Source organism: Lissotriton helveticus, chromosome 8, assembly GCF_964261635.1.
Source record: "Lissotriton helveticus chromosome 8, aLisHel1.1, whole genome shotgun sequence".
NCBI classification, from domain to species: domain Eukaryota; kingdom Metazoa; phylum Chordata; class Amphibia; order Caudata; family Salamandridae; genus Lissotriton; species Lissotriton helveticus.
The window spans coordinates 1,461,871,601-1,461,884,240 of NC_136069.1; the positions used below are offsets into that span (position 1 = coordinate 1,461,871,601).

Consider the following 12,640-nt stretch of genomic DNA (forward strand, 5'->3'; position numbering starts at 1 on the left):
TTTGTACCCCAAACACTTTTCAAATCAACATTTTTGTCCCAATAATCGAATCCAAAAGTATTCATTTTTTCAAAGAAAGAATCTGAATATATCAATTTTGTGTTGGTTATCATGGTTTTCATCCCTGTCTTGTTTGACAATTTGTAATAAAATGTTTCAGCATTAGTTATGTTAAAACCTGAAAAATATGAATATTTGCCATATACGGTTCTAGAGCTCCCTTTTGGAGGTGTAGCACAATGTTCCCATTGATTAAAATTTAAAACATTTCTAGGTTGTGCAGATTTATGCAAGAAATGGTTACCATAATGGTTATAGCAGTACATGCTGTCATAATTTGTAGAACCCTGCAAATAATCATGTTTTGTAAATTTAGCAGACATTACTAAGTCAGACATCATATTGTTTATACTTTCAAAGTCCCAATCATCAGCAAAAGAGTTTGGTTTTGCAAAATCACTCAAGGAGATCTTGATTTGGTGTGGATATTTCAGGATCTCGACCGGACCATAAATTTCATAGTCAGTGTTGTCCCAGGCTACCCCACCAGGTATTGGAATTGCTGTGAAGTTGGCTGAAGAAAGTTCTGAAGAAAGTTCTCGTTTCTTGACGTGTGAAGATGTGTGTGGTTTGAGGACCAAGTTGATGTTCTGACTTGCTGTGTCCATTTTAGCATATTTTCCCTCAATGAAGCGTCCCAAAGTAAATACCATGATGAGCCAAAGTATGAGGATAAATGCACCAAAACCCACCCAAAATTCAATCCATGGAGAAACTAGATATGTTTCTTTCAGTTGTTTTAAAAGTTCCTTCGCTTTGTCTTTAAAGGATTTTGATGATGGCTGTGTCTTTTGTTCGCTGAAGCCTTCAGAGGAATCATCGAAGTTGATGAAGTAACCGGATGCAGTTCTGTCAATTGTTCCAATTGGTTCAGGATTTTTATTTCTTGCATTTTCACTTGGTACTTCTGTATAGATTGGTGTGTCTCTGCTAAATGTCTTTATTTGGGTTTTCAGAGGTCTAAGTTCTATTGCATTGTTGCATAGTCCTTGTTGTTCTTCCGTAGGCGTTTCGAATGTGATGAGCCTCTTTGATAGGACCTCTGTACTGGTAGCAAACCTTGGTGTTCTGCTACTTATTGGGAGTCCACTTGGCCTACTGTTTGTTATCGGCCACATGTTGTGGTTTTACCAGGTCGATGGATACAACTCGGTTCTCCTTTTTTCCAGCAAGTGGCGGTAGTACAACTGATCTTGTCCCGTTGACAGACAATACAGGAACTGCTTTTCTGTAAGAAGGCCCAAATTCCTTCTTTACCGCGATCTTCTCCCTGACTAGATCCCCGACTTTTGGAATCCAGACAGGTCTTGCTGGGACAGGTGGTGATTCTTCAGTGGTCGTTGGCTGTTGTTTCAACTGTATGTTGCTCAGGTCTTTTCTTGTTTTGTTTAAGTCCTGCAAAATAGCCAAACAGTCTTTGACATCAAAGCTTTTTTCTGTTACCACTGAAGTCTGACTATCAAGGTCAGAGATCAACATCCTAGTTCCGAATAATAATTCGTACGGACTGAATCCCTTCAGAGAATTTCTTGGCAAGTTATTAAGACTACGTTGGACACTTATTAGATGTTTGACCCACCCAGCTCCCGAACCTAATATCCTTTCTATTATAGATTGCTTTCTGTCTTGGTTTTTTCTTTACACCATCCCATACCCTCAGGAAGGAAGTGAGAAGATTCCCGCTGGGCTGTGCTCATTTGGCCATTCTTTCCCCCCCCAGGCTGGATTGCCTGAGTGAAAACAATGGTCGAACGTAGCATGCTCTTAGCGTATATGCCATTTAGACTCGCAAATCTTGTATAACAGTCCGGACGTCAGCCGAGTGCTGTGGATCTACATTATAAGTGGGAACTAGCCTGTATATGTTAATCGCAAGCCATTCTTTTTAGTGGTGATGTTATCTGCCTTGATACGACGAGGTATTAAACTGCTTCTCTCCCCACTGCGATCTCTGTTGCAGTTTGGGCAGTTTTTTACAAACATGGTGTAGTGCAGGCTCATGCCTGGCCACCAGTACCGTGATTGTAATTCTTCCAGAGAATCTTTTAATTTAAGGTGTCTGAGACCCTCGCCCATGTGTGCGTCTGCGATTAACAAGTTTCTCCTGTCCATGTTTGGAATCACTCTATCCCCCACTCCAGGGATTCGAGCAAAAGGAATGGAGTTTGCATCTATGATGTATGTGTAATTGAGTGGATAGTTGATCGGTAACGCCGAGCAGTCGCCTTTTGATGACGTTTTTACTGCCAGCAATGTTTCGCCGTCAATGTATTTTAATGTACGCTTTTTCCGATCTACGGGAGCCGGTTTACTGGCTGCCGCTGCGGCTGTTTCAGCCAATGAATTCCCTACAACGTGAACGCCATCACGCTGGTGACTCAGTGAGTGTGTCACGTGAGTCTTTGGTAGTTCTTTTTTTAAAAGAGCTACCTGTTCCCAGAGCAGTCTCTGCTTTATTGGTGCATCTGTGTCATCTTTGTAATCGTTCTGAATCCAGGTCTGCAAATCCTTGTTATATGCTTTGACGCAGAAATATGAATCTGACACTATAAGTGTCGGGAATTCGCGATCCGCATTATCTAGCGCCATTTTCAATGCGATTATTTCAGTTTGTAGTTCTGAATTAGTTTCTACTGAGTGTGTTTTTGTTAATAGAGGTCTTAGTTTACCTCCGTGCCACACTTCTTTTGTAATCTCACATGTGGGATTGTATGCATGTTCTCCCCAAACGGAGGGTTGAGCATGTCCGTCTGTATAGATTACACAGGCGTAATGTCTTAGAGGCAGAATGTCGATTGGCAGAGGATACGTTTTTTCATATTTTAGATTTTTTAATTCTTCTAGTTCTTAAAAGACTGTTAACCAGGCAATACTTGATAATTCATATCCTCCGTACTGGATTTTCAGATGGGCAATTCTGGACTTTTTGAAGTTGAATTTGTAACCCTCTGCAGCGAAACCAAGTATTATGGTGTTCACTCTTTTCAAGTGAGTTTCCAAGTCATCATCTGTTAAGTAAATGTCATCGACATAAGATAATGCTTCATCATCATATAGTTGTAGTAATTCTGTTACTCTCGCTGAGAATACCCCCGGGCTGTTCTTGTACCCCTGGGCTAACCGACAGAATTGTTTTTGAGTGCCATTTACTGAGAATGCAGTTAAATATCTGCTCTCTGGTGCTATGTTTTGACAAAAGAAACCGTTGGAGATGTCCAAGGTTGTTTTGTATTTTTTGCGCACTATGTTATTCATTAGTGCAGCACTGTGTGAGTTTTGCACTGCAAAAGTTTTGCAACATGTGTTAAGGTGTCGGTAATCCAAAACTAGACGGTATGAATTGTCTGGTTTGGAGACCGGAAACAAAGGATTGTTCATTTGTGAGGTGCAAGTTTCAATCACCCCTTGGTATTCTAGCTGATCTAGTATTTCATTTACTTGTTTTTTAGCTTCTTGCTTAATTGGGTACTGCCTTTGTGCAGTAGGTTGTGATTTTAACTGGACTTTGTGAGGAGGAGAATCCTCATCCCATCCTACATGATTTTTATATAAAGCAGGTGCTAAGGCCACTGCCCACTTTCTAGCAAGTGTATATTTTTTATGAATCGGTATTTGATTCGAGAAGGCAGGCATAATTACTTCTTCGCCATGAGGGCACTCCCTGACAAACTCTGGTGGCCAGTCTTTTTCAGCTAGAAGGATGTCATAGCCCTTGGATAGGTTATCCCAAAATAGTCCCCTTATTTTCCTAGTCTTATCTCCCTCTATACGTAATGTTATCTCGTATATTTTGTGGGGCTTGCTAACTCTGGTATCTGCAGTTTCCACTTGAAGGTATTCATTCGTGTCCACTGTCTCCAGATGATTCATAAGGACTTTGCGAGCTATGCTCACCTCTGCTGCGCTGTCTAGCATTGTCTGAGCCCACTCTCCGTTTTTCAGTTGTGTCCTCAGTATTCTCGGCATTGTTAACTACCTTGATACTGGCTACCTTCTTTTTTGGAAATTGTGATTTCTTTTTCAGTTGAGCAGGTTCCTTGTCTTTGGACTTGGCGTGCTCTTCTGATCGTCCTCTTCTTTCCGATTTCTGCGAGGAATTCTGAAAAGATTGAGAGGGACGTGTATCAATGTCTTGATATCTATCAGGTTTTTTAATATTATCCCTATTTCTAAGGTTATATCTATTCCCAGAGGGTTCACTCTGAGGTGACCTTTGTCTCGGGTTTGGAGATTTCTCTCTTCGCCTAGGAGACCTTCCTCTGGACTGGAATTTCTTTTCTTTAGGATTGGATTGTTTATTTCCATCCCAGTTCTTTTTTAGTGAATTACTATTAAAAAATATTTTTTCTGGACTTGTAGTCAGTTGCGGTTTTACTGGTATTCCACCTAGACTATCTCTGCCTAGTTCTTCATAGGATTTTTCTATGATTCTGGCAATTTCAGCTGGTTGGTCTGCTATATCTGTCTCTTTTAACCTCTGGCGGATCGCCACGTTTGCTGCTTCACCCTTTATGTTGGCTAGTAATATAGCCGAGACCTGCTTGAAGTCTTTTAGTAATTTCATACCAAGAGTTAAAGCTGGTTCTGGACCGTATTCATCTTGAATTTGTTTTAGCACATCTGGTATCACCGAAATGGATGGGACACCGTGCGTTTTTGTATAGATGGAAGCAAAGACTGTACCCCAAGTGTCACAGTCCTCAATGTGTGGTGCGATTCCCATTGGGAGACATATAGTCAGAATCCTGTGTTTTTCTAATGGGGTGGTGTCAGGAAACACCGCCTCTATTTGGGTAATTTTCTGTGCCAACCAGAATGGTATCTGTTCCCGTTTAGCTGGAACTTTACCTAGGCAGGATTGGATGTTCTGTGGTGTAATTTTATTTGTGTTCCCCTGGTGAGGGGTCAGCTGTGGAAGTTTAATCGCTGGCTGAATTGTTGAAGTCCGCATTACATACTGAACTAATTGTCTGTGAATTTTTAGTAGTTGTTTTAGCTGTATTAACAGCTCTGCTGCAGGCATTCTTTCGATGTCTGGATGTGGTGTGTATCCGGCTAGGACCGGCCACGTTGCTCCTGGTCTTCCTAAAGGACCGAGCCTTGTAATGTGATTGTTATGTATTAGGGCGCCATCAAATAAGAGCAAATGCTCTTGGAATTTGAGTGGTACTTCCACCTCCTCGAAAGGAGTGTACTCATTAGGAGGTTCCTCTACTTTGTAATAGTGGAAGTACTTTGTTACAGCATTTGCTGCTGGAAAATTTATCCATGTATAGTATACCTCTGTCTGCCGATATTCGTGTGCCTCGATTACGAATATGACTGTGCCACCTCTAGGTGTCAGTCCATTTTCTATAAGTTTTAGAGTTATAGCTCTTCTTTTGGCGACCTGGATGAGTATTATATCCGGGTCTGCATCGAGTGCTGTAGTATCAGCTGCTGCTATTTCAGTAGCTAATCTAATTGCCTCTCTTTCTCCATCGCTGTCTCCCATTTTACTGACAGGATGGTATTATTTTTGTTTGCAGATCAGGTTTCTTTATGGAACAAAGATTAGGTGCACAATATTTTGGAACTGTTTTATCCTTCAACGTTGACTAGACCAAGAACCATACATAGGAGTTCCCTCCTGCGAGGTTTTGGAGGATATTATAACCTTTCACCCACTCCAGACGTCTTTGGAGTATTTAGGAAAAGGGGTCTGAGTGAGAAAGCACGACTGAGTTACTCTAAATGTCTTACGTTAGTTTTATCGCCCTTTCCAAACACGTTGGGCGCCATGTAGTGTAGCTCCTATTTTCCCAATAGGCTCTGCGCATTGGAATAGTGCCTACAGCAGTAAAGGCCTAGGCCAGACGTTAACTAGGTCTACTACTGTCGATACTAGACTTAATTTTTGGGTTTGCCAGCTAAGCTCAGAGTTCGCTAGAAACTTTCTTGAATGTTCAAGGAAGGGTTAACTTCCCTGATTAGACAAGAAGGGATTTAGTTTCTGACAACCATAGAACATGACAACTTTGCTCTCCCCTAATCAAGAGTAAATCTCGAGAGTCGTGTGAGCACAAGGCAATTATTTTACTCAGTCAGTACGTGCATTCTTAGTCTCATCAGAATGTAGAGAAAAGGAAGAGACGGGCGTGTTCAATAAAAGATGTTATTTATTGATCAGTCTCTTTTCTCGTACAAGAGAAATGGATCGATATTATTGCAATACTTATAGTTAAGTAAAGTGCATACATTAGAAGCAATAGTATAAAATAATACTGTAAAAACATTGATATGGTTTCTGAGCCATATGATGTTTTAAAATGAATAAAATATATTTACATACACATATACATTTGACTAAACGTACTCAACTGGTGTTTCTAAATACGCCTACCCCGTGTACCTGACCTAAGTCTAATGCGTGGGCGGGAATAGAAAGTTACAGTTTAGTTTAAGTTTGTTTTTGCCAAGTGAATAACTAAGGAATTCTCTAGGAGGGGTTATTCAGTTCTGTACCTGGAATTTAGGATGAATGAGGAATGGTATCTCTTTCTCTGCTCTCGATATTCCAGGCTGCCTGCGAGGGCTGCCCAGAAGCGCCGGTGCTGGGTCTCTCGGCTTGAGATAGCAGCGCGTCTCTCAGCGCGTCAGGAAGGCGGGGCTGCTGGCTGCGGGGTCTGCTTCTGCTCTCGGCTTCGGCAAGTATGGCTGCTCCGTCTTGTCACCACGCGTGTGTTTGCATAGGGCAAGGTCGGCAATATTTATACCTTAAAGGTGCCGGGATTGACGTAAGGATGGACATAGGTACGTCAATAAAGATGTCATACGACTTGCTCGTTAGCACATTCTTTACTAAAGTTCTCTGTGAAATCAAAACAATGGCCGCACGGATTATCCAGGTTGTCATAGGTTTGATTTGTTATGAGAACGTCGTATGCCTTATCAGGGGCTGGAGGAATATCGCTTGTCTAATTAGATCTCAAGCGTTATGACCTAATCAGATAACACGTTCCTGTGCCGTAGTGTGACTGCGTCAGATAACGGTATCTGCATCATGGGGAATTTCTTGCCTCATGGGCTGACTGTTAGTTAACTAGCTAGTAAGTTTAACCAGAATAGGGTCAGGAATAGGGGGATCGAATCAGAACCTATAGAAATACACGACAGTTTGGAGCAGGCGCTAACCCCCCGGCCGAAGCAATGATCAAAACTGTCAACCGTCCCTTCAAGATCAGGGGCGGGGACCAGGCGTGACTGAAGTAAAGCCGGAAGATTAATCTTCCCAGGGAGCAGGTCGGGAAGCAGAACAGGACTTCGAAAGAGCCTACCCAAAGCCCAGGAAAACCTGATCAAATAATGGTCAGACCAAGTAACGAGTTCTGGATCCCCTACCTCTATGGCAAAATTAGTGCACACCATATCAATAAGATGACCGCCCTAGTGCGAAGGCATCTTGACCCATTGAGTCAGCTGAGCCAGATTGAGAGAATCCAAAAGAGCCCCAGAATCAAATGCATTGGGGGCATCCAGATGGATATTAAAACCCCCAAAAAGTAAAAACTTAGAATAACGAAGGGCGCGCGGGATGTCATCAAGCGCCTTCAAAAAGGCTCCAGGAGGACCGGGCGGTCGATAGACCAATGTACCACCCAGCGTAAGGGGGAAAGGGTGAAAGTAAAATCCAAAGTCTCCCCCTCCACCCTAAACACCACTGCCGTTCCCCCCCCTCTCCCGGTTCTATGATCGCCATGGGCAATTTTATAGCCCCTAGGAATGGCGAACTCCACTACCGGGGCACAGGACTCACTCAGCCAAGTCTCCGTTATAAAAAGAACATCCAATTTTAGCATCCAACAAACGCTCATATATGTCAGATGCATGCTTGGCCATAGAGCGCGCATTAATAAGTGCAGCCTGAATCCTGGGCTCACTGGTGGCTAAGATAGGAGGGTTTAACAGGCTGGTGCGGAAGCAGAATTTACAGAAAGGGCATGTTCTACATAGGCTATGGAGGACAGCCCACTGCTTACCTCCACCACAACTAATACCATTGAGTGCTAACAGTTCCTTGCGAGCGTAGAGCCTCCTAACGCTAACAAAATCAGGCTCAGCCCAGACCAGAGTGGCTGGCGCTGGTCGCTTCGGGGGCACGGACGGGCGCAGACGGGCTTGTCTTTGGCGCGCCCGCTGCGTGTCCGGGCAGGCATGTGCAATTTGTGCACAAACCCCTCCCCCAGCTAGACCGCTGCCTACGGTCCCGCCGGGATCCAGGACTCGCCCCAAGATGGCGCCTTGCCCTCCACTCAAGCGGCACAGAAAGCCGTGGTGGAACGGGGCAGGGGAAGCACACCTCCTTGCAAAGGTACGTGAATAATGCAAACAGTAAAGCTTTTAAAATTCAGGCGGTAATATATGATGCTTTAAAAAGTGATTAAAAACGAGTTATAAGCAGGAAATAATCAGTGCAGCAGTAGATTGTCCAGCAATATCAAACCAACTCGCAGACTGCCCCAGAACACGAGCGGATAGCGTAGGAGCTGCCACCACCTACACTCTCCGCATCGCACCCAACACAGCCTGTCAATTTTCTACACAAACCCCTCCCCCAGCTAGACCGCTGCCTACGGTCCCGCCGGGATCCGGGACTCGCCCCAAGATGGCGCCCTGCCCTCCACTCAAGCCACACAGAAAGCCGTGGTGGAACAGGGCAGGGGAAGCACGCCTCCTTGCAAAGGTACATGAATAATGCAAATAGTCAAGCATTTAAAATTCAGGCGGTAATATATGATGCTTTAAAAAGTGATTAAAAACGAGTTATAAGCAGGAAATAATCAGTGCAGCAGTAGAGTTGTCCAGCAAGATCAAACCAACTCGCAGACTGCCCCAGAACACGAGCGGATAGCGTAGGAGCTGCCACCACCTACACTCGCCGCATCGCGCCCAACACAGCCTGTCAATTTGTACACAAACCCCTCCCCCAGCTAGACTGCTGCCTACGGTCCCGCCGGGATCCGGTACTCGCCCCAAGATGGCGCCCTGCCCTCCACTCAAGCCGCACAGAAAGCCGTGGTGGAACGGGGCAGGGGAAGCACGCCTCCTTGCAAAGGAACATGAATAATACAAATAGTCAAGCTTTTAAAATTCAGGCAGTAATATATGAAGCTTTAAAAAGTGATTAAAAACGAGTTATAAGCAGGAAATAATCAGTGCAGCAGTAGAGTTGTCCAGCAATATCAAACCAAGTCGCAGACTGCCCCAGAACACGAGGGGATATTATACCCAGTATCAAGTTTAGGTAAATTTAATGGTCTGATAAAATCACAAATGTCTGCTCTCTGCCTCCTCCTGATAGAGTGCATTTTAGTATGCAGAAAACACCAATAAAATCTCAGAGAGTCTAAAGCATACCCGGCCACCTGTGCCCTCAATTTGGGTGATAGTAGTTTGTGCAATGTCTAGCTTAAGAATGCCAGCAGCTTCCTGGAGTTTCCGTCTATTTCACACACTTAGGCTTGGGTTTGAAAAGCTTTTTTTATTGATGTTAGCATCAAGGCTGTAATAGGGTTGGGTAAGCCCATGATTTTTAAATGTGTTTATTGTGCCTCCCCAGAGCAGGATATGATCTGTGCCATTTGGATATGAATTAAAGTGTTCAGTGGCATCCTGGCATCCTACCAGAGGCTTCCTATTCATTATCTTCCTTTGAAATCTGGGAAATAAATGATTTAGAAAGGCTTCTAATAAAGTATTTCAGAGTAACCCAGACCAGAAAGGGATGAGTAAAGCCTTTATTAATTGATAAAAATGTAAGCATAAGTGTACGTAAATACAGGATATAGTCAGAGTGGTCTCAAATATACCAGCCATGTGAGTTTGTTTTAATAGAGAAATTGCCTTCCCATTTCAGAAAGAAAACTGAATGATCCGAATATAGAAGATCTGGGGAAAGGAGGATGCAATAAAACCGCTTATCAAGCAGAAATCTATCAGAGAGTTTTACCTATGAGGTATGAAGGAGAAAGTATAATCCCAGGTATTCAGGTTTGACTCTCTCCATATATCAACTAGACTAGGGGTATGCATCATGTACAATATACTAGCTCTAGTTATGCTCATACATGCTATTTGAGGGATATAAGTGGTGTCCAACAACAGATTCAGAATAAAATTTAAATCCCCTGTTATTATAGGCAGAGTGACAATACTTAGTTCTAGCATCAAATTAGAAAAAAACTGGGGCTTCTCAGTATTTAGTGCATATAGATGAACCAAAAAGAAATGACCATTATTTCCATGATCGACTATTTACTGCATGACCCACCTACCCCCTTGGTCTGCTTTAGGGCATGAAATCTTAAGAAATGTGTTAAAATTAATAATAGAGACTCCCCCCTCTGGCTTGAACAGTGCTGTCACTGACTATGTCAAGTATTCTTGGTATAATATACCCTCTGCAGCATTTAGACATATAATGAATTTGAGCTTCCGTTTTAGTGAGATGGCTCTCCTGTAATGCTAAAATATCTGGTTTAAGGACCATGCTTTGGAAAAAACCTTTGTCTTCTTCATCCAACTTTTCAGACTACTGATGTTCCCAGATAAGATAGTAACCATAATCCTTATCAGCTTTCTTGCATCCTATAGCTAATTTAACACGACCTGCCATATTTCCAGGTTTAACCTATTCTTCAACTCTCTTTTTTTGGTTTACCCCCACCCAAACTTCACCCCCCTTCCCCGATTCCCCTTCGGCCCCTCCCCACCCATTCAAAAGCCTTCAGAAGGCCCCGGTTCTGCTGGCGAATGGAGGCCCCCGAGCAGTTGGGGTATCACTAATAACATCCAGGCAATAGTGGAATACCATCTCCTACTCCAGAAAATTGTCTTGGGAATAAGTACAAGTTATGTTCTGTTATAGGAGCTTATACAGCGCACTTATACCCAAGGGTGTCCTGGCGCTGCACTCTGACTCACAGGATTTTTCCCAAATATAGAGTTGAATTATGCATCGAAGTCAAAGAAATTTAGTGTGATGTGCACTCATCTTGCAAAAACAGTTGAGCTTGCTGTGGTTTGGAAAATATAATAAATTATCCTTTCCAATTAATTTTCTGAGAGGAGCCCCTCGTAAAAGAGACTGGAATTGACAGATCTTTGAATGTAGGGATGACAGCCCTCACCTGTCCTATCCTAGATGTTGTCTCTCGCACCAAGTCTTGAAAGATGGAAAAATGATAGCCGTCTGGTATAGTAAATCTTCTATGCTCCCTGGCAATAGAAAGTATTCTCCATTTGATATTAAAATCCTGGAAATAGACAATTATGGTGCAAGGTCTGTTTCATATTTTATTTGGGTCTGATGGCAGCCTTTGTGATCATGCAATTGTCAGAGAGTCTGCGGGATCCTGTCTATTGATTTGAGAGTTGCCAAGAACATTTGTGGAAAAAAGTTAGGCTTTGACTGAACAGACTTCCTTTAGTATAGTCTTTAGCAAAGACTTGGTCGATGAAGAAGTTGTTGAGTGTGTGGAATTTGCCTCGAATTCCTCTACATCAGATGTATCAAGGGTATGCGAGATAGCAGCAGGTAGTTCGAATTGTGGTGACAAGAGACTCCATATTTGCTCTCCCAGCCTCATTCAGGATCTTACTGAGAGGGTCATCAGTTAATTGGCCAGGTAGCCCACCTTTCTCTAGAAGCGCATATGTTTATATGAAGCATAGCTTAGCAAGTTGTTGGATTTCCAGGATCCTCCTCATAAGTGTTGTTTACAGGCAAAATCTTCCTTGGCTCTCACCTTTGCCGGAACATACATGGCTCGGAATGTAATTGGATTACTGCTCCCTGACTCCTCCGGAGCAAAGTTCATAATATTGGGTAAGCTGCGTCTAGTCAATAGTGGCTGAGTACTTTTATTAAGTTGAGTAGATATCGAGCCCTCTCTTAGGAGATAAGGTAGCCCAGATACTTTCTTCTCCCCTCCGCTTATAATGTGAGCGGGCAATTTCAGGGATGATAGTTTGGGCTCACTAACTCCTACATCTACTTCCAGTTTAGGTGAGGATTCACTATTTAACAACACATTTACTTCCAGTGGGCTCTTTACGATTTCCACTACTGTGATCATATTCGCCCCATTCTTAGGGGTAGCAGAAATAGCTGGGGCAGTTTGCTGAACTGTTAGGCAATTGTCCAGATTTAGAGACCCCGCGTCTGGCCTAGGTTCTCGTCTAACCTCAAAAAAAGCTACCATACAAGGGTTGAAATTCACAGTGGTTGATTCAACTGTAGTCTCATGGAGCCCATTTGGGCTTAGGTATTATTTGCCAGAGCAGAGATAGAGCAGAGATTGGAAGTGTCAGTGGGGCACTGAGAAGAAATTATGTTCACCTCAACTTCTTCCCCCAGACTGGATCTTATACTTTCATAATCAGTGAGAGAGCCCTCTAAATGCATCTTCTGGCCAATAACAATGCAGGTATGGCCCCCTCCACAAGTACTACAATCCCGGTCTCTGATACAACTGTCAGCCCTCCTGGTTTAATCTTAACCTTTTCATTTGGGCCCCTGCCATTATTAAATCTGAAGAGT

The 12,640-nt window shown here is 43.1% G+C and overlaps 1 long non-coding RNA gene across 1 annotated transcript in view; it reads left to right on the forward strand.

The window, feature by feature from the left end:
- Positions 1-8,689: 8,689 nt before the first annotated feature.
- The window catches only part of LOC144772006 (uncharacterized), a 34,237-nt gene continuing 30,286 nt past the window's right edge, over positions 8,690-12,640 (forward strand). Inside the window, exons 1-2 of the long non-coding RNA XR_013599590.1 lie at positions 8,690-8,782; positions 9,956-10,055. This is a non-coding gene — a long non-coding RNA (uncharacterized LOC144772006). The remainder of the gene's footprint in view (positions 8,783-9,955; positions 10,056-12,640) is intronic.